Source organism: Acomys russatus, chromosome 28, assembly GCF_903995435.1.
Source record: "Acomys russatus chromosome 28, mAcoRus1.1, whole genome shotgun sequence".
NCBI classification, from domain to species: domain Eukaryota; kingdom Metazoa; phylum Chordata; class Mammalia; order Rodentia; family Muridae; genus Acomys; species Acomys russatus.
The window spans coordinates 17,506,060-17,527,937 of NC_067164.1; the positions used below are offsets into that span (position 1 = coordinate 17,506,060).

The 21,878-nt window shown below is 42.3% G+C and overlaps 1 pseudogene; it reads right to left on the reverse strand.

The window, feature by feature from the left end:
* Window positions 1-20,665: 20,665 nt before the first annotated feature.
* On the reverse strand, window positions 20,666-21,192 carry LOC127210518 (U1 small nuclear ribonucleoprotein C-like; annotated as a pseudogene).
* Window positions 21,193-21,878: the final 686 nt, after the last annotated feature.

Here is a 21,878-nt window from a genome sequence, read left to right on the forward strand (position 1 = left end):
AAAAGACATTCATTTCTCCTGTTAATAACAGTGTTTTCCAAATTCCTGAGGAATTCCTCTCAGCCTGGGGGCGGGCTCAGCAGGCTTCCTCCCAGTAGGAGCCACAGAGCATGACCTTCCAAAGAGCAGGGAGTGGGGGCTGTGGCTGCAGGAGACCCTTGTTTTACACTCAGGGAAAAGAAATGAGAGGTGGGAGTTAAATCCACATGGGCACACATGAGCACGCACACACTCCTTCCCTCCTCCGGTCAGAAACATAGAGGAAATAGCTGTCCTAATTCCAGATCGGTGTCTTCCTCAAGGCGAGAAAGGCTTGTTACAGCTGGGGCTCAGAGTCCATGGACCATCCTGAGATACCTCAGGACAAGGAACTGCACTAAAACAACACATAGTCATAGAAATAACGTTCATTAGGAAAGAGGAAGAAACGTGTGAGAATGGGAACAGGAGGGTGACCAAGGCAAAGGAATACGCTCCAAAATATGACGCGGAATCTCAAGACTCCTTAGAGGTCACATACACAGTACCCGCCCCATCTCCATTTTTATAGCACAGGCTTTTCTGGAACATTCTTAGTTTATTACTTGCCAGATGGGGAAATAGTCCCAGTCCCTTTCTGTCAACTGGCCTCTTTCATGTGCTAAACCTTCTTGTTTGTTTTTCGAGATGGGGTTTCTCTGTGTAGCCTTGTTCTGGAACTCTATAGACCAAGCTGGCCTTGAACTCAGAGATCTGCCTGCTTCTGCCTCCCAAATGCTGGGATTAAAGGTGTGCACCACCACTGGCCCACTCAGGTGTTAATTTTGATGACTCTCTCTGTCTCTGCATATGTCTACTCTCCAGTCACACCTACAATTAAATCCATGTGAGCATCAAAGAAGTTTTGAGTGATAAGAAGTCAAGTTTTGTCATCTTAGGCAAAGGAAGAAACTGTATCCTTGACCATAATTTTGCTGTCAGATACCAAATATTAATTTGTTCACCATTTCTTGCTTTCTAAAAAGAAAATCAACTAATAAAGAAATCATTATAAGCCAGGCATGCTAGCAAGCGCCTTTATTCTTCCCAGCACTTAGAAGACAGAGGCAAGTCGATTCCTATGAGTTCAAGGCCAGTCTGATCTATACAGTAAATTCCAAACCAGGCCAGCCAGGCCTACAAAGTGAGATCCCACTTCCAAAAGGTAAGCAAACAGAAAGAAAGAAAGAAAGAAAGAAAGAAAGAAAGAAAGAAAGAAAGAAAGAAAGAAAGAAAAAGAAAAGAGTCCATATTAAATTCCATCTCCCACTTTGGTAGCAACAGGTTATTTAAGAACCAACGTTGAAGTAATTAAAACAGCATGGTACTGGCACAGCAATAGGCCAGTGGATCAATGGAATCGAATTGAAGACCCAGAAATGAATCCACACACATATGGTCACTTGATTTTTGACAAAGAAGCCAAATCTATTCAATGGAAAAACGATAGCATCTTCAACAAATGGTGCTGGTCTAACTGGATGTCTACATGTAGAAAAATGCAATTGGACCCATATTTGTCACTATGTACAAAACTCAAATCCAAGTGGATTAAAGATCTCAGCATAAAACCAGAGACACTAAATCAGTTAGAAGAAAAAGTGGGGAAGAGCCTGGAACACATTGGCACAGGAAACAACTTCCTGAACAGAACACCAACAGCCCAGGCCTTAATGTCAACAATTAATAAGTGGGACCTCATGAGGCTGAGATACTGTCAATAGAACAAAGTGACAGCCTACAGACTGGGAAAAGATCTTCACCAACCTACATCTGACAAAGGTCTAATATTCAAAATATATAAAGAACTCAAGAAATTAAACATCACCAAACCAAATAAGCCAATTGAGAAAAGGGGCTCAGAATTAAATAGAGAATTCGCAACAGAGGAATATCAAATGGCTGAGAAACACTTAAAGAAATGTTCAACGTCTTTAGTCATCAGAGAAATACAAATCAAGACAACTCTGAGATTCCATCTTACTCCCATCAAATGGCCAAGATCAAAAATTCAAGCGACACCACATGCTGGCGAGGATGTGGAGAAAGAGGAACACTCCTTCATTGCTGGTGGGAATGCAGTCTAGTGCAGCCACTTTGAAAAGCTATCTAGCACTATCTCAGAAAACTGGGAATAGGATTTCCTCAAGACCCAGCTATTCCACCCCTTGGAATATACCCAGAAGATACTCCAGCATACAACAGGGACATATGCCCAACCATGTTCACAGCAGCAGTATTCATAATAGCCAGAACATGGAAACAGCCTAAATGTCCCTCAGTAGAAGAATGGATAAAGAAACTGGTACATTTACACTATGAAATACTACTCAGCTATTAGAAACAAGGAATTCCCGAAATTTGTGGACAAATGGATTGAACTAGAAATGATCATAATGAGTGAGCTAACTCAGAAGCAGAGAGACTCAAATGGTATATACTCACTTATATCTGGACACTAGGCCAAGGGGTATGTCCCATGAAAGTCTTCACTTACCAGGAAAATGGGATAGTGGTGAGGACACCCTAAGGTGGGAGAAATATAGGAGATATGGAAATAGAAGGATCCAGAGGGTCCTAGAAACCTACAGGAAGAACATTATGATGGGCAGATCTGGGCCCAGGGGTTCTGCTCGATCTATGGCACCAACCAAGGACAATATGTGCAGTCATCATCAAACCCCTACCCAGATCTAGCCAAGGGACAGAATATTCTCCACAGTTAAGTGGAGACTGGGGACTGACTTTCACACGAACTCTGGTGCCCCTTATTTGGCCATGTCCCCTTGATGAGGAGGCCCGATGGCACTCAGAGGAAGGATAGCAGACTACCAAGAAGAAACTTGATACCCTAGCATCATATTCAGGGGGAGGAGGTCCCCCTCAGTCACAGTCATAGGGAAGGGGAATGGGGTGAAAGCAGGAGGGAGGGAGGAATGGGAGGATGCACAGGATGGGATAGCAATTGAGATGTAATATGAATGATTTTATTTTTCAATTAAAAAAAAAAAAAAAGAACCAAAGTTGACTTGGTGTAAAATACTTGAAAGAGGTCCTAGTTAGAGCACAGATGGAACAGGAAAACTGGGAATTCATCTTTCAAAATAGATAAGTAAAAATGTCAGGGCCATGTGCAAGGACCTGTAAGGCCTCTGGATGCTGTCCCAGAAGGTAGACACTGCTGAAACCACTGAGGGAGCTTGGGGAACTTCACAAGATCACTGCAGCTCAGTTAAGTGCGGTCAGCTGCCCAAGCCACAGTTTCTAGAGGGCAGTGACTCACCTCTGGGGACCAGAATGGAAAAAAAATCTACCTGCCAGATATTCAGAAGACAGTTCTGGGTTATGGATGACCAAAGGACTCCGGTTTGGAGACCTGCAAAGGGCATGCTTTACTAATGCCTAGTTTAAGCATTAGTGGGTGTGATTGCAGGGTGTTGTGAATTGCTTGTTGTACGTCAGTGTAGACCTGGGGCCTTCAAGATGGCTCAGCTACAGAAGCAGCCAGTTGCCTTCCAAGCCTGAGCGACAACCTGAGCTTGGTACCCACAGGGTGGAAGGAGAAAACGGACACCCAAAAGTTGTCCTCTGACCCACATGACACATGTTGTGCTGTTCACATGTGTGTGCATACTCTCACACACAAAAATCAACTATTTTTTTTAATTAGAAGCAGAGCTGAATTTCCTGTGATAAGGAAGTTTAAGTCCCACTCCTATTTTTGTCTGTTTCTTTTGTTTTTTGTTTGTTTGCACCTCCCATCCGCCCCCCATTCTTCTCACATCAGCAATACTGGACTTAGAGGTTAAGAGCACTTGTTGTTCTTGCAAAGGATTCAGGTTCAATTTTCAACATCCACATGATGACTCACAACTACCCATAAGTCCAGTTCCAGGGTCCAATGCTCTCTTCTGACTGCTATAGGTGCCAGGTATGCCTGTGGTAAACATACATACATGCAGGCAAAACACTCGTACACATAAAATATAAATAAATAAATACAATTTTAAATGTATATGTAATAAACGTTTGAGATTTTTTGTTGCTATTCCCTAAGTAAATTAACATATTATAGATAGATAGATAGATAGATAGATAGATAGATAGATAGATACAAAAATAGTTATGTAACCTAAACATGAATTTAAAAACATAGCAGTTATAGATGTTATATAAGAGACTTGAACATCTAAAATATTTGGTATCCTCTGATGGTCTCAGAACCAACACCCTGAGGGTCCTGAGAAGTGACCACATAATGCCAAAACTTTCTTTTGTTCAGATGGCCTTTTAAACATCTGTGAACACATCAGATCAGCCTTTTAGAAGACATTTCAAAAATGGCTTTCAGGACATGTCCCAAGAAGAATGTTGACAGTGGCCCAATACCCCACCCTACTGTTGAGTGATTCTGCTACGGTTGCCTGTGCAATAATCACACAGAACTAACGGGTATGAGAGAAACATTGGTTGTACTTCGTAAATCACACATAGCCTTCACCATATCTGTTCCATTATCAGTGTCAATCACATGACCTGTTCTTTTACAGTTTCCTAGTCCTTGCATATTCCTTTACTCAGATTCACTGTGCCGTTGGCTGTGAGAGATCCAACACCTTTTAGCAAGCTAGTGAACAGCAATGGAATTGAATTTATCATTTTTCCGTAAGGCCGTCAAACCTTTAAAAGGACATCTGGTTGTCTCTGCAGGCTCAGATTTTTGATATACGTTTTGCAAAAGGCTTACTTTTAACGATGCTAGTGCCTCGGTTCAAAGCAGAATGTAATTAAGGCTGAGGTATTTTGGTATGTGTCTTCTAGAAGAAACTTTTATCTAAGATTCATGTGCATGCCTCAAAAATCTTTCATCTTTAAATGTTGGAAATTACAGACAGGCTACAACAAATGTCTTCATTCTTGTTTTATTTAAATGTTCGGCCCAATAGAATCATAACTACAGCACAGTATCTTTTGAAAGGATTCCAACAGAGTCTGTATATTTAAGCCAGTTACTAAGAATATATTTTCCTTGGATTCTCTGCTGTGACTTTACTGAAGAGTCTTCATGACTATTGTTTAGAATGAGTGTGGGATCTGCGACTTCTACACAATTTAGAGGAAGCGTGTTTTAGCATATACCGTTAGTCTGCTTTTAGCCTATCCTCCTAAGGTGTGAGGAAATCCCAAACAAAACACTCATGATCTAAATGGAATTATACACAACTTAAGTACAGGTTTGAACAACTATTCACTTAAAGCCAAGACTCCCGGTAGGGAATTTACAAACGAGGGAATTTACAAACTGGTGAGTCCTAAGGATCGTCTTTGACTCCTCTTACGGCATGAGCTACGTAATCATAAAGTTACTGTGGAGATCTACAGTCTTCAAAGTCTATTAGAACAAAGTACACAACTACTCTACCTAAAAGTATGGAGATCAAACAGCCTTTCTTGTCATTTGTTTTTGTGGTGCTGAGGGTGGCAAACAAATGACACAAGCCCTGTACCCCTGAGCTGCACCCCAGCAGCCTTCCTGTCCTTGGGGTAAACTACTTCCCACTTCCCTAGCAGAGTATTTGAAGTTCTCAGTGTTTGCTTCTTTCTGTAACAAACAACTATGGCCATCACGGCTGACTGCCACAGTGTCTTTCTCAAAGTACATGTACATTACATTGACATCTCAGCCAAGTGCTAGAATTTCAACATAGAAAGCACATAATAAAAATTTCTCAGCTGGGCACATGGTACACGCCTATAATCCTAGCACTCGGGAGGCAGAGGCAGACAGATCTTTGTGAGTTTGAGGTCAGGCTGGCCTACAAAGGAGTTCCAGGACGTCCAAGGCTACATAGAAAAACCTTGTCTCAAAAAAAATATTCTCTACCAAAATCCTTTGCCAATATTTGATGATTTTTATGTATAAATAGTAAACCTGTATTCATAACTTCTTGGGTTACTCAACTTAAGTTGCCTGGGAAGACATTATGGAATAAGCTATTATCACGGAATGTTGATCACACAAAAGTCAGATGTCAGAAATGATGGTGATATAGACCCCAGCTATATGTCTGGATGGCAGAATTCATGGGAAAGAATGGGACCTTGATTGCATGTTGTAGGGTAATGTTGGCTACACCCATTGAATTGCATGTTGTGAGGTAATCTTGGCTGTACCCCTTGAATTGCATGTTGTGGGGTAACTTTGGGTGCTTGCCTTTGTACATTTTTTAAAGTAAAAATTAATAATTTTACTCTTAAAATATAACATTTAGGAACAAGTTGTCTCCATCCCTACTTTCAGTCCCTCGCCTTGTTATAGCAAATTTGCCTTTGTACATTATTAGGAGCCATGCCCCACAATCAGCTGGGATGTAAAATTCATGAATCCACAAAGTCTACTCTTTTGTATCACAGTATCTTGAGGCATAGCAAAGTCAGCCTGGTAAAAGACAATAAATATTTGCTGAATGAAACAATGGATATCATATACCTGCTATAAAAAAATAAATAAAATAAAATCTACCAACCACGGTGCCACACATCTATAATCTCAGTACTTGAGAGGCCAAAGAAGGAGAGTTGTGAGTTTAAGATCAGCCTGAGCTACAGAATAAGTCTGAGGCCATCTTGGGCTACATAGCAAGAACTGTTTCAAGAAAAAGAAAATAAAGATTAAAATTCATATACTCAGAGTGACATGGATAGATGTCTACAACATACTTAAGCCTGGGCTGCCTTTTATATAGTGAGCCACCTGCTCCCCATATTAACTCAAATGTTTGGCATATATATAAGAACTTAAATAGATGCTAAGTGAATCAAATGACTACACTATGTGCCTCCGGTATGTCAGTCCTGACCATACAAAGTAACAAAACACAGAGAGTTGAGAAGAGCAGCCATCACCTGACTGTGACAATGTGATTCTTGAGATTTAGATCCAGTTTGTGGGAGGAATTGAAAACCTTTTTAGCAGCAGGCCAGGAAGAGCCTAGAAGGCTGAAAGCAGAGCTTAAGGGTCAATTGTGGTAGGAGCTCAGAGTACTAGGTTTTAGGTGGGCGTGAAGACTTTGTAAGAAATTGAACTAGAGGCAGAGAACCAGTCTATGTTTTACCAGTGTTTTGATGTTTTGAGTAAGGCTAATTTAAAACTAATGGGCTAATTAATCTGGTAAAGTAAATTTTAAGGAAGCATGGTATTCATGATATGGCATGGATATTGCTAGCTGTGTTTAATTGAATTTATATTGATTATTGGTAATAAAAGGCAGAGTAGAAAGAATTTTTTAAATGTGTAGTTTGACCAGAAAAAAATTGTTTAAAGCTATAGACAAGGAAGACATGGTTGTTAATGAGATCTGTACCACTAAAAAGAAATCAAATACTTTCACTGAGACAATAAGAAAGATTCCCTAAAGGCACCTCAAAGTGTCTGGCTCTATCCATCCTTGGATACAAATCATAATGTTTGACACATATAGAAAACAGTGCCTTGAAGAAGTTCTGGGACATTCTGCTCCTACATGACCACCTAGGTGATTATTTTTCTGGGTTTAGTCATGAAGGTACTCAGTGGCTGCTGCATCCATGACCTAAGGAACAGGGTGGGTATCTACCAGTCATATCATGGTAGACCTTGACATGGTCTGCATGAAGCTCATGTCACAGATATGAGTAATAGGCTTATCAAAGCTTCGTACAGGGTAAAGGCCACTGCAGGCATCTCTAAGAGGAAATGCATGGAGCTGCGACCTTGGCATGCTGGAGATGTTGTGGAGGAATTTTAAGGCAACAACATGGCTACTCTGGCAAAGGATCACATCTAATGAACAAGGTCTGTATGATCCAGCTAGAATACAGACACACCCTCTGTATACACCTTTAATCCATTTGGCTGATTTACAGGCATAACTTTAGCACACACCTTTAATCACAAACAATGAGATCTAACTGAGGGGCAGACAGAGTGGGGGATCAGAGAAAAATTTGACAGAGTGAATCAGAGATAGGATACACAAAGCTCTCATGACAACAGACAGGAGAGAGCGGCCACTTGAGAACAATGCAGAGGGAGTTCAGTTCATTCAGTCAGGACAGTGCAGTTCAGTCTGTGGAGTTCAGAGGCAGCTTTTCCAAGCACAGCAATTCAGTAAGAAACTGAAAGGAGTCCATTTAAAGCAGTCAACTTGGAATGGACTTTGAGCAAGAACATCTGAGTTGAACCAGCCAGCCAGAGTTCAAAACGAACTGGAAAGTGTGAGCTTATTCAGCAGTAAGCCTCAGCAACTAAAAACAATCTAGCGCTAGGTTAGCCGACAGAGGCCAGAAGCTGAAGCCTTCAAGGTCCAGGCTTGCAGAAGATTAGATTGTATGGAGGGTAGAAGAAACCAGGTCTAGGCCTAGGATAGTTATACAGAAACACTCTGGGCTCAGTCCAAGCCATGTATTTGGTAAAGCTTGGATACTGCTCTCATCCCCAAACTGAGGAAGTAAAAACAACATTTACAGACTATCTCCTACGGATAGCTTCAGGTGGTGAGTATAATCCAAGAGCAAGGCTATGTAAGTTACAAAGAGCAAGGCTATGAGGATAGGAGTGCTTGTGAGTCAGCTGGAGCTCACATCACAAGACTACATGCCCTAGACATGAGAGACAGAGAGACAGGATTTAGTGTTTACTGCTGATGAGTTCTGGTCTTCCTTTGTTCAAACCCTTCCTATTTTCCCCTGTTCCTTCCTTTCAGTATTGAAATACTTAATTTGTCCCACTGTGTGTGTTAACATGTATCTTGCCTTTCTTTGTTTTTGATAAGGATTCACAGGTATAGGTTGAGTTTGAGTTTTCAGGAGAGACTTTAAACTTGGTCTTTTGAAGAACATCAGAACTATTTCAATGATGGGACTCAAGAAAATAAGCGAAATACATTTTGCTTTATGAGGCAGCCATGAGCCAGGGACCAGGAGCAGTGTTACAGTTTGGATGTGAAATGCTGCCCCATACTCATCCAATAGAGGTCTGTTTCATAACTGGTGGTGCTATTTTGGAGTTTGTGGAAACTTTAGGGGGTGGGACCTGACTAGAGGAAGTAAATCGCAAGGAACATGCTGCTGAAGACTATACTTGTCCCCAGTTCCTTCCTAGCTCTTTGCTTTCTGTTGGCCATCATGAGGTAGCCAGTGTCTTTCTCTACAAGCCTCTGCTGCTGCGGGATTCACCATGAATCCATAAACAATGGAGCCAAGGACTGTGGAGTGAGATCCCTGAAGCCGGGAGCCAAAATAAGTCTTCCTTCCCTGTTGTTTATGTCTTTTCTTTTTAGACAGGGTTTCTCTGCCTAACAATCCTGGCTGTCCTGGAACTTGCTTTGTAGACCAGGCTAGCCTCGAACTCTCATAGATCTGCCTGCCTCTGCCACTCGAGTGCTGGGATTGCAGGCGTGCATCACCACAGCTGGTCATTGTCTGTGTCATTTTACCAGTAAACTAGAAAACTAACACAGGCACCATAGACTTCAATCATCTGGCTCAGCCAGTCTTTGCCTATCCACTTAAATCGCCCCCATGCCTCAAGTGCTCACAGTATTGTCTACCTATGATTCCCTACACATCCCAAGACTAGTTTGCTGACAAAAAAGTGTCTATCTTACTAAGACCTTTATTCCTCTGTATTTCATGTGTCTTTTTGTAGGTAGCATTTAAGATTTAAAGATTTACCATTGGTTTCAAGCAATTTGATTACTATGTGCCTTGGTGACACTCCCTTCATGTTTCTTGTGCTTACATTTTATTTACAACTTCATTTCCAGCAATTATTTCTTCTAGTACATTTTCTGCCCCCTCTAGCCCAACACTTCCTCTCCCTGAGATGCCAATTCCATGCATATTAGTCAGTTTCACTTCTCCCACAACTCATTAATGCTCTTTCACAAAGCATACTTCTAACTTCATTAGGACATTTCTATTGTGATATCTTCAAACTTGCATCTTATTAGAATAAAAGAATAGTTTTTATTCTAATGTATAATCTGTCCTTAGTGTGATATATTATATATTGTATTTTTTTATCTCTAAAAGTTCAATGTGGGTCTTTTAATATCTTGCCTTTTTTCTTTAATTTTTTTAAAAATATAAAATATAATTGTACAAATTTATTTGCTTTCTAATTAAAATATGCACTCCAGTTTCAGTTATTTTCATCCTTATGGGTCATGTTTTCCTATTTCCTTATATAACGAGTAATCTTTGTTTTAATGATAAGGATTGTGAGCTTTCACTTGCTGGGTGATGGGCAACTTCTACTCTTATTTGTGATCTGTATCTTGGGGTGATGTTTAGTCACCTGGAAAGAGTTATATCTTACTAGGCATTACACTTATTATTTTCTAGGCAAGTAGGTTCCTTTTAAGGGACCTTATTGCTTTACCCCTTGGGAAAAACTTTCTAAGAATTTACTTTATGCTATGTGAAGTTAACAATCCTCTTGTTTGACTTTTTGAAATCGGCAGCATTCTTGGACCCGTGTAAGGAACGAGGGCTGTTTTTAAACCATTTTTAGTTAAGTTCCACTCTGGGTAATTCCTTGAACAAACACATTCTCATCAGAGAGCGAAGTTCTCGGGGGAGACGCTCCCACTGGCAGCCATGGTTCTCCCTCCAGGCCACTCTTGTTCTTTGTTACTTAGTCTTACAAACTCTAACCTGTCTCCCCGGCCCCACCCCGCCCCATACTTTCAGTACCAGTCTCCTTGACTCACGGAGTCTGTCACGTTCTGTCTAGTTCCCTCTGCTGCACTTTTAGTGTTCATATTTACTAGCTTTGCCTCTAATGCTCTTGGAAATGTTTAGATCAGACAATATTCTTATGCTCACAGCAAGATCAGCAGTCCGAAGAGCATCTGAGCATCGTTTCCCAGTGTCCCCAGAGTGACGTAACGAGAACCAGATGTGAAAAATTGTCCCTTGTGAGTGACAGGTAAAGGACGCAGAAGCATTAATTCTCTTTACTTGTGTACAACAGACAGAGGCAGCTGTTCTTTTTTCTTCCTTCTAAGAGAACCTCCTTGAAAATGCCTTAGTGTAACCTCTTGGATTGTAAATAAATCTGCTCCAGAGAAAAGATAATCCCAAATGTCTCCAATTTTACAACTCAGAGATGCCTCTAAGACCTAGGATTCCTCCCCTCTTAAGACATAAACACATGTCTCTGAGGTTAGGCAAATCCCTCTGGGGTTCCCATCATTTATTGAATTGTAAATTAATGTCTAAGAAATGGTTCCCGAGCTTAGATCCAAGGTTCCATCCAGCTTATTCAGGAATCCCTAAGTGTAAAATACCAAAATCAAACAAACAAACAAACAAAAAAACCAAAAATCTTTCTTTTAAGTCTCACAATCATCCCTGGTCTCTGGCCTAGAAACCCTTAAAAGAAACGAAAGTGACTGGGTCTCAGCTGGTGAGTTTTCCACTGCTTGGGGATCATAGTCCTTCCTCGCCTGATGTCCAGGGTCTTAAACGTTGGTTTTTCCTTTTTCATTGGTTTTATTGGTTACCCACGGCAAGAGAAAAATCTGCTTCCTATTATTCCATCATGGGTGGAAGCCAAAGTTCCCCACTGCATCATGTCTGTTTGCCCTGATTTCCCCTTTCTTTCACTCAGCCTTCACCACCAACACCTGTGTCCTCTGATACCTACCTGTCCAGGTATACGCATCTGTCACAGTTCAGGTTGCTAACATGTCTGTCTTTGCTGACTTTCCCATATACACTGCTGGGTGCAGGAGTCCTGCCTAGTAAATACCCTGAATCCTACTTTTTCTAGGAACTTGTCCTGCCTCAGTTTTCTTCTTAGTGGGGATTGGTCCAGAAGAGATATATAACCCATGGAGAGCCCAAGAGGTGAGGAAAGCTCAGTGCTGGATCTTTAATAAAAAATTTCTTCACTCCAATAAAGGAAGAGAGGGGGAAAAAAAAACCTTTCTCTTTCTCTTCCTTTTCTGAACATGGCATTTGAATATTTTAATACTAGGCCTCTAAAGACTAGTAACAGCCTGTAAGCCACTACAGTTAGAGCAAGGAGTTGGAAAGAACATGAGTCCTTGGTGGCATCACTGAGTATCAGAAACTCAACCCTCTGTCATACTCAATGAAAAGGAGAAAAAAGTGAGTTGGTGTTTTAGCCAGAACATCCTACCTGCTGAGTAGTCTGTGTCCCAAGCTCCTGCACCAACTTGTACAGATGTATTTGCCAGCTCAAGTTAGGGACATGTATGTTTTCCCTATACATGTAAAGCCTTTTCAGACCCAAGAGGACCAGGCCTGATACATGGCAGCCTTGTTTCAAGTGAGTGGTTTTCATCTCCCCCAAAAAGCTGTCACATTTTTGTTTACATTATTTTTGTTTGTTTGATTGCTTCTTTCTTTCTTTCTTTTTCTCTCCTTCTTTGAGACAGTATGTCGTAAGTTAAGACTGTCCATGAACTTCCAACCCTCCTGTCTCTACCTTACAAGTGCTAGGACCACAGGCAAGCACTACCACACTTTATCCTTTATTGATACAATTAATAGTGGTTAATATTGATTCAAATATGAACTATATATCAGCTAATAAATGATATATTGAATGATAGATAGATAGATAAATGGATAGATAGATAACATAATCTTCTCTAAAAAGCCAGTGTTGCAGGATATTTGATCACATTGTGAACCCAAAGATTATGAATTGAAAACAAAAATAAAAACTGTTTCTTGTTGTGGTGTGGCCCATCCCTAGCACACACCTTAATCTAAGAGCTAAATAAAGTCAACCAAAAGCCAAAAGGTAGAGCAAGCAACTGTTGAAAGGAAGTGAACATAAATAAACAGAAAGGAGGGACACTCAGTTTGGAAGGTATTTAAGACAGTGTGAAGCAGGAGAAGGGCTTTTTCCTTCTGAGACGTCAGCTCAGTAGTAAAGTAAGTTAAGTGCTTTCTCTGCCTCTCTGTACTAGTAGGCTTTTACTGCTACATCTGGCTCCTGAGTCTTTGTTGTTGCTGTTGTGCTTTTTTGTTTCTGGTTTTGTTTGTTTGTTTGTTTTGGTTTGGTTTGGTTTTGGAGACAAGGTTTTCCTGTGTAGCCTTGGCTGTCCAGGGCTCATGTTATAGGTCATGCTAGCCTCAAATTCACAGAGATCATCTGTCTTTGCCTCCCAAGTGCTGAGATTACAAGCATATGTCACCATGCCCAGCTTGCTCCTAAGTCTTTATCAATAAAATCAAATGTTTGGGATCCTGATTTAAAAAAAAAAAAAAAAAAAACACTATCGGAAGCAGCTACTGATGCAGTATTACATTTATTTTATAGTAGAAAAGTTACTCCTGGAAAAGTACAATACCCCATCCAAGCTCACCTGTTAGGGGTTGCAGAGGTGAGAATAAGAACCATGATTCATAAGAAGTAGATTTTTTTAAAGGAAATCATCCTATTTGACTAATTTACATCTCCTTTACAAAAGCCTACCTCTGTGTTATTTTATCTGTATGCAATAAAGTTGATTCAAAACAAATTAAACTGAAATAGAGTTGAATTGAATTGAATTCAATTATGGAAAGGGTTGTTGCTGGCATTCCAACAATGAAGGTGGTGGTGTGGCTTAGCTATAATTTCCTCATGGAGAAGTGAAACTGAAATGTGTATCTGCACAGAGATTCTCGGGATGATATTAGTGAAACTAACTTCCAAATTTCCTCAGGTAATTCATATCACACTCAATGGCCCATGTATTCCCTCTTCTGACTTGCCACTGAGCTCACAATTACTTCATTGATGATCACATAATTCCAGATTGGTCTCCTTTTGAAAAGCCAAGCAAGATGTTGAGGCTCCCAATAAATATCGACTAATGACTGTGATGGAGGTGGCTGGATAGTTTTCTTCCACCTAATTGCTGTAAGAGACCCTTGGCCCTTACAGTAAAGGCCCAGACTGAAAGTCCTGGGGAAAACCACTTCAAACCTCCACGTGGATAATCAGCACTGCCAGGTGTTACCATCGTGCTCTGTTAGGGAGGTGGTACAATCACCACCACCTATTTAGGGTCACAGGGACAGATACAGTTTCATCTGTGAATGCCCGGCTGAAATGAGACGAGCCAGAATAGCACTGCTCTGGGCCACCCTCCTGGCCTCCATTTCCTTCAGATGGAAAAGGAGAGCAGGCTCATACAGATGGACTTCCAGTGCCAAAGTTAGAAAATGTCCCTTCCGATGCAGAACAACAATTATGTCAAGACAAAGGAAGACGCACCAATCATGTCTGTTTTCTCATTCTCCACACGTGAACACACAATCATAAGGAGAGAGACTACATGCTGTTAAAGGAATTGATGGATAAGTCTTTGCACATGCATTGTAAAGTGCCTTGTCTCTGCAGAAGAAAGGTACCTTTGGATGTGTGTTAGCTTTCCTGAATTGTCTCCTTGGCCCGACTTCTATGGTCCTTTCCAATCACCACATGACTACTGAGATCTAGACTACTACTTGCATGCAGGAACATGTACACACATGCAAACACACACACACGCACTCACGCACGCACGCACGCACGCACATGCACACAACCATGCACACATGTGCCCGCTTTTCCTCTTTAAACTGGAGCAGTCCTACTTCCCCCAACACATTGCCTTCCACAGTGCTACTAATCACAGCTCTGTCACCTCATGATCACACAAATGACCTGCAGATATGGCCTTTTTAACTCTCCTGGAAGGCCAAAGTGATATTTTGAGCTATGAAAAAAAGGAAATTGGAAGCTGAAGGAAATGGTGCCTTCCGGTCTATGAAAGAGACCTGACTAGAATTTTTTTTTTCAATGGTGGGCTCTATAAGCTAGCTGGTTGACAAAAGTAAATCACAAACTGCAAAAGGATTTGAGTAAAGGAAAGATATAAAATTACAACTAGACCACTACATTCAGTTGGGGTAGATGGACTTCTGATCATAAATAGAATTAACTTCTTAGAAAAAGAAAACACAAATTATCTTCCTCTTCTCTTCTCTTCTCTTCTCTCCCTGGGCTGGAGTTTGCAGATATTTTTTTTACCTTAGGTTCTGGAGACCATTTCTTCCTCTTCCCCAAAATTAATGGAAGAGACATCCAAAAGCCGAGTGCTGAGTTATAGCCACTGTGGCTCTGGTAACGTATATAGTCGACTAACCTTTCTGAGCTGTAGTTTCTCATTTACAAAATGAAGATAATGATGCCTTTATTCATGAGGTGGGGTGCGCAGCCTTCTGTGAACTCTGAAAGGTTATATAAATACAAGGAGCCTTTAGGATGATGGTCCAGGCACATTTCCAAGCCACTAGAGTTAATGTCAAACTGTTAGGCACCACGTGCTAGTGAGCTATGGTGAGGGGGGCGGGGGGGAAATCCCTCTACCCTGTGGAAGAGTACATGTTAGCATCCTAAGCAGACAGTGAGAAGAGCCCATGCGCACAGAGACACATCCTGCTCGTGCCTGAGCACTGCTTTGAAGAGTATAGTCCCTGGCATGAGTTATTGAATGGATTGAAGAAAATAATTATGACCAGATATGTAATAGAAATAAACTCTTTTTCAATAAATATAGTATCTAACCTTGCAGACATGCCTGGGGATGGGAGGGTGAGAATTGGGATAAGGAGGAGGAAAGAGGGAAGGAGGAAGAGGGGAAGAAACAGGAAAGGAAAGGAAAGGAAAGGAAAGGAAAGGAAAGGAAAGGAAAGGAAAAGGAAAGGAAAGGAAAGGAAAGGAAAGGAGAGGAGAGGAGAGGAGAGGAGAGGAGAGGAGAGGAGAGGAGAGGAGAGGAAAGGACCAGGAAGTGCTTAGTCTGAACCCTCTATGCTAAGGGCTTTACTCACTTCATCTAACTTAGCCCCACCCCTGGGACATGGTTGTTTTCATTTTCCTGCCCGGCTTATGGTCTAAGGTGTGTGCCCAAGGTGTTAATAACACGGACAGTAACCCAGACTTGAACTCACACTCCTAGCATGCCTTTTTCACTTCCTTCTTTCACTATCTGGATTAAATTAATCTTTCCAGCTGTGTGAAGAGTCTCCAATCTTTCCATAGGTTTCCTAGGATGTGGGAAGGGCAGGGCACATCCACACTCTCTACTGGAGCTCCTGCTGGCTCTGACCTGTTTATTAAGGAAACCCAGAGCGGAGCAGTGGTGGAAGATGTAAAGCCACACTGCATTCAAAGACCATCTCAGCAGACACAAGTAAACACCACAGCCAAGGGGCAGGCTACTGGGGTCAGTGTACGAAAGCTTGTGAGAAGAAACATTTGTACACAGCGGGGGGGAAAGGGGGTTCTGGTTAAATCGAGTCACCGCTCAGTGGACTGGGCTTCAACCAGACAGCAAGGATGACACAAGCTCTGCTAAGACTCACTAAGGCTCATGTCAAAATCTGACTCCCAGCATCTAAAATCCCCAAGGCAGAGCCTAGTTAAAAACCCCAGCATGGACTGCTCCAGTTTGGTCAAGGAAAGCCTGTCACACTCCCAGCATCCCTCTTGGGACTTCCACCCTAGAGTAGCCACAGCCTACTCAGAATTTCCAGTCGAAGATTTCTTTTTAGATTTCCAGAGAGATAGTTAGGCTTGACCTAAGCTTAATTTTAAACATTCCTGTTTCCCAAGACCTTTGAGGGTTTCTCCACCTTCGGATCCTGCCCCCACCACCATGTGGGCCAGCGCTGCTCTCTCTAGGTCCTTTCCCATCTCTTCTTCCCTGGCTGCCACTCTCTCTTCTCAGCAGAAATGTTCCTGAAATCTGCTGCATCATTTATCCCTGTGGTCCGTTTCATCCCTCTTGCAGAAGCTCACCTTGCCCCAGGGGGTTCATCAAGTAGAAGACATTCCTAATCAAAGACCGTTTCCTCCCTAAGTGAAATTTGAGTACAAGCTCTTAAAATATGAACTTTTACATTGATATCCGAACATTTAATAAATGTTTATTCCCGGGAGGTAAAGTGACAAGGTGGCGATGCATGAAGCTATGGGGATGTTTCTGATGGCTTGAACTCTTGCACTGCTAAAGCACTCAAGAGCAATTAGCAGTGGAAATCACAAACCCAGTTCTGTGATTATTATCAGATTAGCATAACTCATCATAATCTACTAGAAATTCATTATAACAGGAGGTCTGGTCACTCCCCCCCCCAAAACATTAAAATATTCTGCTTCGGAGGAAAGAAAACAAGCTGGTGACAAAGACAGTGTGCGATGTTTATTAAAAACTACCTCCTTCCCCCAGATACTCCGACAGCTGCTCAGGCCGGAGATAACCAGCTCAGAGCTAATTCACTCCAAATGTCAGACCGGCTGCTTTATCAGAGCCTTGATGGTGCATATATGTTTGTTTTGTATTTCCCATCAAAGTCCTTGTTCCTAGTGCATTCCCCGCTCTGTGGACACATTTACAGAATCATAATCTATATTGGTACATTAACTCTTTCACTCCCTTTGCTTTCCCACTGCTTCAAACTTTGTGCATGAAACCCATTCATTGAGCGTCTATGGAGAGATTGTCATGGACAAGTTCACAGAGATGTAAGCAGAAAGCACAGGCCCTGTCCTCAGCACGGATGTCCTGCCTTCCAAGCATCCATAACGGGAAACAGTCCATGATGTCAACTGTTCATTGAACCAGTGCTCAGAGACTCACCTGTTGCTAAGCATCTACGTTACGTGATCGCATATGCCCTTCACAATGCCGCCACCTCCAGAGCACCATTATTGAGCTCCGCTGTAGCGGGTGGTCAGAGTAGTTAAGTAACTTACCCACAGTCAGTGGTACATAGCTAGTTAGTGGCAACACCGAGATATCGACCCAAGTCTATCCAACTCTAAATGCAAGTAAGCAGGCCAGGGATGGGCTTGATTGATATGAGGACTTAGCCAAGCCAACCCACAAAGACCTGGGTTTAATCCCTCAGCACTGCACAGAACTGGGTTATCATGGTCTCTCCTAAAATAGATGCTCCTCCTTTGTTCCATGCCCCAAACACTGGTGAAGAGAAGGATCATGTAGGCAGACGTGCGATGACATGACACGCCCTGGCCCCATCAACCTTATTAACTTACCATGGTAAAACAAGTGATTCACCGAGGCCAGCATCTCCATCTCTACTCATACTGCCCACAGTGGACAAGATGCTCACCAAGCCCAGGTGCCATGTCCTACTCATTGATGCTTCCACCCGAGCCCAGAACAATGACGTAGAGAGATAGTGACCAAATAGTATTTAGGGAAATGAGAGTGTGAAGTGAGAAGGATCAGAGGAAAGGAGGGAGTTGGTTAAAAAAATGTTATTAAATTCTCAATGCAGTGTTTACTTCCTAAACCAATAAGGCTTAGAGTCCTGACTGGACTCTCACTGTTCATGTGTAATCTGAGCAACAGAACCACGCTTCGTTATGACCTAGCAGTCACAGGCCTAGCTCGTGCGGCTCCCACGATGATACAAACAGCTTTGTGTTACAGTGCTGGCTAATATGGCAGCATGGTGGTCCATGGCATCCATCTTTGCTAATTATTAATTGGTGAAATAATAGTAATGATATCTTGCATATTTAGCAAGTTTACTTTCAAGGTCATTGTCCCTCTAGCTCTATAATGAGTCTCTGGGGATTTCTATAGTTTATAGAACCAACCCCCAGGTATCTAAGAGAATCCAAACCAGGCCCAAAGAGTTCCTGATCCAAAGTCCTTCCTTTCCATTTTTTTAGCTTCTTGTAGGAATTAAAAACAGTTGGCTTGAGGAAATGCGCTGTATTTTCTTTAGTCCTCTCTATATTTCTGTTAATTCTTATTACTTTTATTCTCTTTCTTGTCCTCCATTCCTCCTCTTTCCTTCCTCCTTTCCTTTCTTCTCATCCCCCCACCCCATTCTCTCTCTCTATCTATCTATCTATCTATCTGTCTATCTATCTATCTATCTATCTCTCTGTTTCTCTCTCTCTCCAGTGCAGGAATCTGAATTTGCTCCAGGGCACAACTGGAACCCTGCTTGTATTCTCTTCAGTGGGGATTGAAGGAAGTCCTGAGTGAGTGTGTGTTACTGACATGAACATGGCCACATCAAGGGCCACAGTGTCTGAGACCCTGGGAATGGCAGCTTCCCCATCAGGCTCAGGAGGATGCCAGCGCCTTCCCCTGACCCAAGTAGAAACGCTGATGAACCACTGACCTTTAGCTATAACCAGAGTGTACAGAAATTACCAACCATAGCCCCCTCCCCTAGGATGACTGCCACCTGAAACTACTCCCGACAAAGACCTCCCACCATACAACAACTTCTCCTCATTGTTCAAAGGCATAGACTAAACGCACCAAGTTTCCAAGATGCCAGTTCATCTCCGTCAGAATGCACAACCCACTTGATCCCAGCATTTGTCTAAGTGTGTCTGCATGTCTGTCCTTTCTTCATTTTACCATTACTCCTGGCAGGTCAGGTAACTCCCCAAAGCCTTGCTGGTCACAGCACATTACCATTATGACTTTGGGCTTTAAAAAAAAAAAAAATACCTAGTTTGCATTCCCACCAGCAATGAAGAAATGTTTCTCTATCCGGCGCTATATCAGAAAACTGGGAATAGGGTTTCCTCAAGACCCAGCTATTCCACTCCTTGGAATATACCCAGAAGATACTCCAGCACACAACAAGAAAATTTGCTCAGCCATGTTCATAGCAGCCTTATTCATGATAGCCAGAACATGGAAACAGCCTAAGTGTCCCTCAGTAGAAGAATGGATAAAGAAACTGTGGTATATTTACGCTACAGAATACTACTCAACTATTAACAACAAGGAATTTCCGAAATTTGTGGACAAATGGATTGAACTAGAAATGATCATAATGAGTAAGTTAACCCAGAAGTAGAAAGAATCAAATGCTATATACTCACTTATATCTGGACACTAGCCCAAGGGATATGTCCCATGAAAGTCTTCACTTACCAGGAAACTGGGACAGAGGGGAGGACATCCTATTGGGACTCTAGGTGAGAGAAGCATGGGAGAATGGGGAAATAGAAGGATCCAGAGGGTCCTAGAAACCTACAAGAAGAACATTATGATGGGCAGATCTGGGCCCAGGGGTCCTGCTCAAATTATGACACCAGCCAAGGATAATAATTGCAGTAAACTTCAAATCCCTACCCAGATCTAGCCGATGGACAGGACATTCTCCACAATTGAGTGGAGAGTGGGGTATGTATGACTTTCACACGAACTCTGGTGCCCCATATTTGACCACGTCCCCTGGATGGGGAGGCCTGGTTGCACTCAGAGGAAGGATAGCAGGCTACCAAGAAGAGACGTGATACCCTATGAGCATATAAAGGGGGAGGAGGTCCCCTTCAGTCACAGTCATAGGAGAGGGGAGTAAGGGGAAAATGGGAGGGAGGGAGGAATGGGAGGATACAAGGCATGGGATAACAATTGAGATGCAATATGAATAAATTAATAAAGTATATTTTTAAAAACTAAATTAAAACAGTTGACAATTTTATTTTCACTTTTCGCAATACAAGTGAAAACTGCACTTTTTAATTCCACTTCTCCACTCCAAAACTATTCTCTAGGCTAGGAAGTAGGAAGTCTTTCTTCTCATGCAGCTAGAAAATGCTGAGGTTCAGCACTATGGTCTCCTGGGAAAATGGATCAAGAAATACTGGTGAACAGCTCTTCTGCTCTCCTCTGCCTGGCCAAGTGGGCACCATCATAGGGCAAGCAGTTCTCATCATCGGAGGCCCAGGCATCATGGGCATGCACCCTCCCATGGGTATCCTCACTCTAGGAGTGGATCCCACAGGCATCATCCAAGGAGGAGGAGAGTGCATCATTTGGTACCATGGGGTTGTCTCCCGTGTGAAGTGCCAGCATCATGCCAGGGTAAGAAGGACCTGGGAGACTAGGGAGAGCTGGGATCATGGTCCCTGCAGGAAGAGGAGCTGGAGGTACGTTTCCCTGTCTAAACGCCGTCGTTATTTCATCATCCATCCCTAGGCCTGCTCTTCCATCCATTAATGGTAGTAGTTTTTCACCCTCTCTTTGTGTTTCCTACCATCGCAGTGTGTCTTCTCACAGATGGAGAATCATGGGTAAGATACATATCACGATAGTCACAATAAAACTTAGGCATGTTGGCTCAGCAGGCTGTTGGCTACCAGGTTGCATTTGGGCTTTTAAAGAGCATCTGTGGTGTAGAACTGTCTCATGAGTGTCCACTTGGCCCTCCATAATCTTCAGGCTCCTGCTGCTGAAGTTTATAAAGAGTGGTATCTAAGTTTTGTTTCTGGCATGAACGGACTTTTGCTGCCCCTGCTGTTCTTGTGGGGTCCCTCTTGTCACGTGTTTGATTTATTGGACTTTATATCCTACCATTGACCCTCAAAATGAAAACTGCACATGGGAGTTTTCAACTTCCTGAACTGTTGTAATGTGTTTATTCCAATTTCCTCTCTTGGAAACTGTTAGATCCTAATTCTCAAACCTCCAAAATGGCAGTGCCACTGACAATGTCCAAAATGGCAGTCTGCGATCAGCTTGGGCTGGACTCCATCAGAACAAAGAGGCTTGATAAAAAGCCTTCCACTCAGCGCTCCTCAGAAACCTGTGAAATGGGTTTCTGTTGTCAGGAAGAGACACTGCTTTCCTCTACCCATGGAGCATCTAGCTCTCTATTAGCACACACACATATCAAAGCCGCCATGCTAGCTAGCATCCTGGCTCTTCTGATCCACAAACTTTCTCCCCAACTACCCACCCTAAACATCCAGGCTTTTCCAGTCTACAGACAGAATCAATTCCATCCCAGCCTGATTCCTT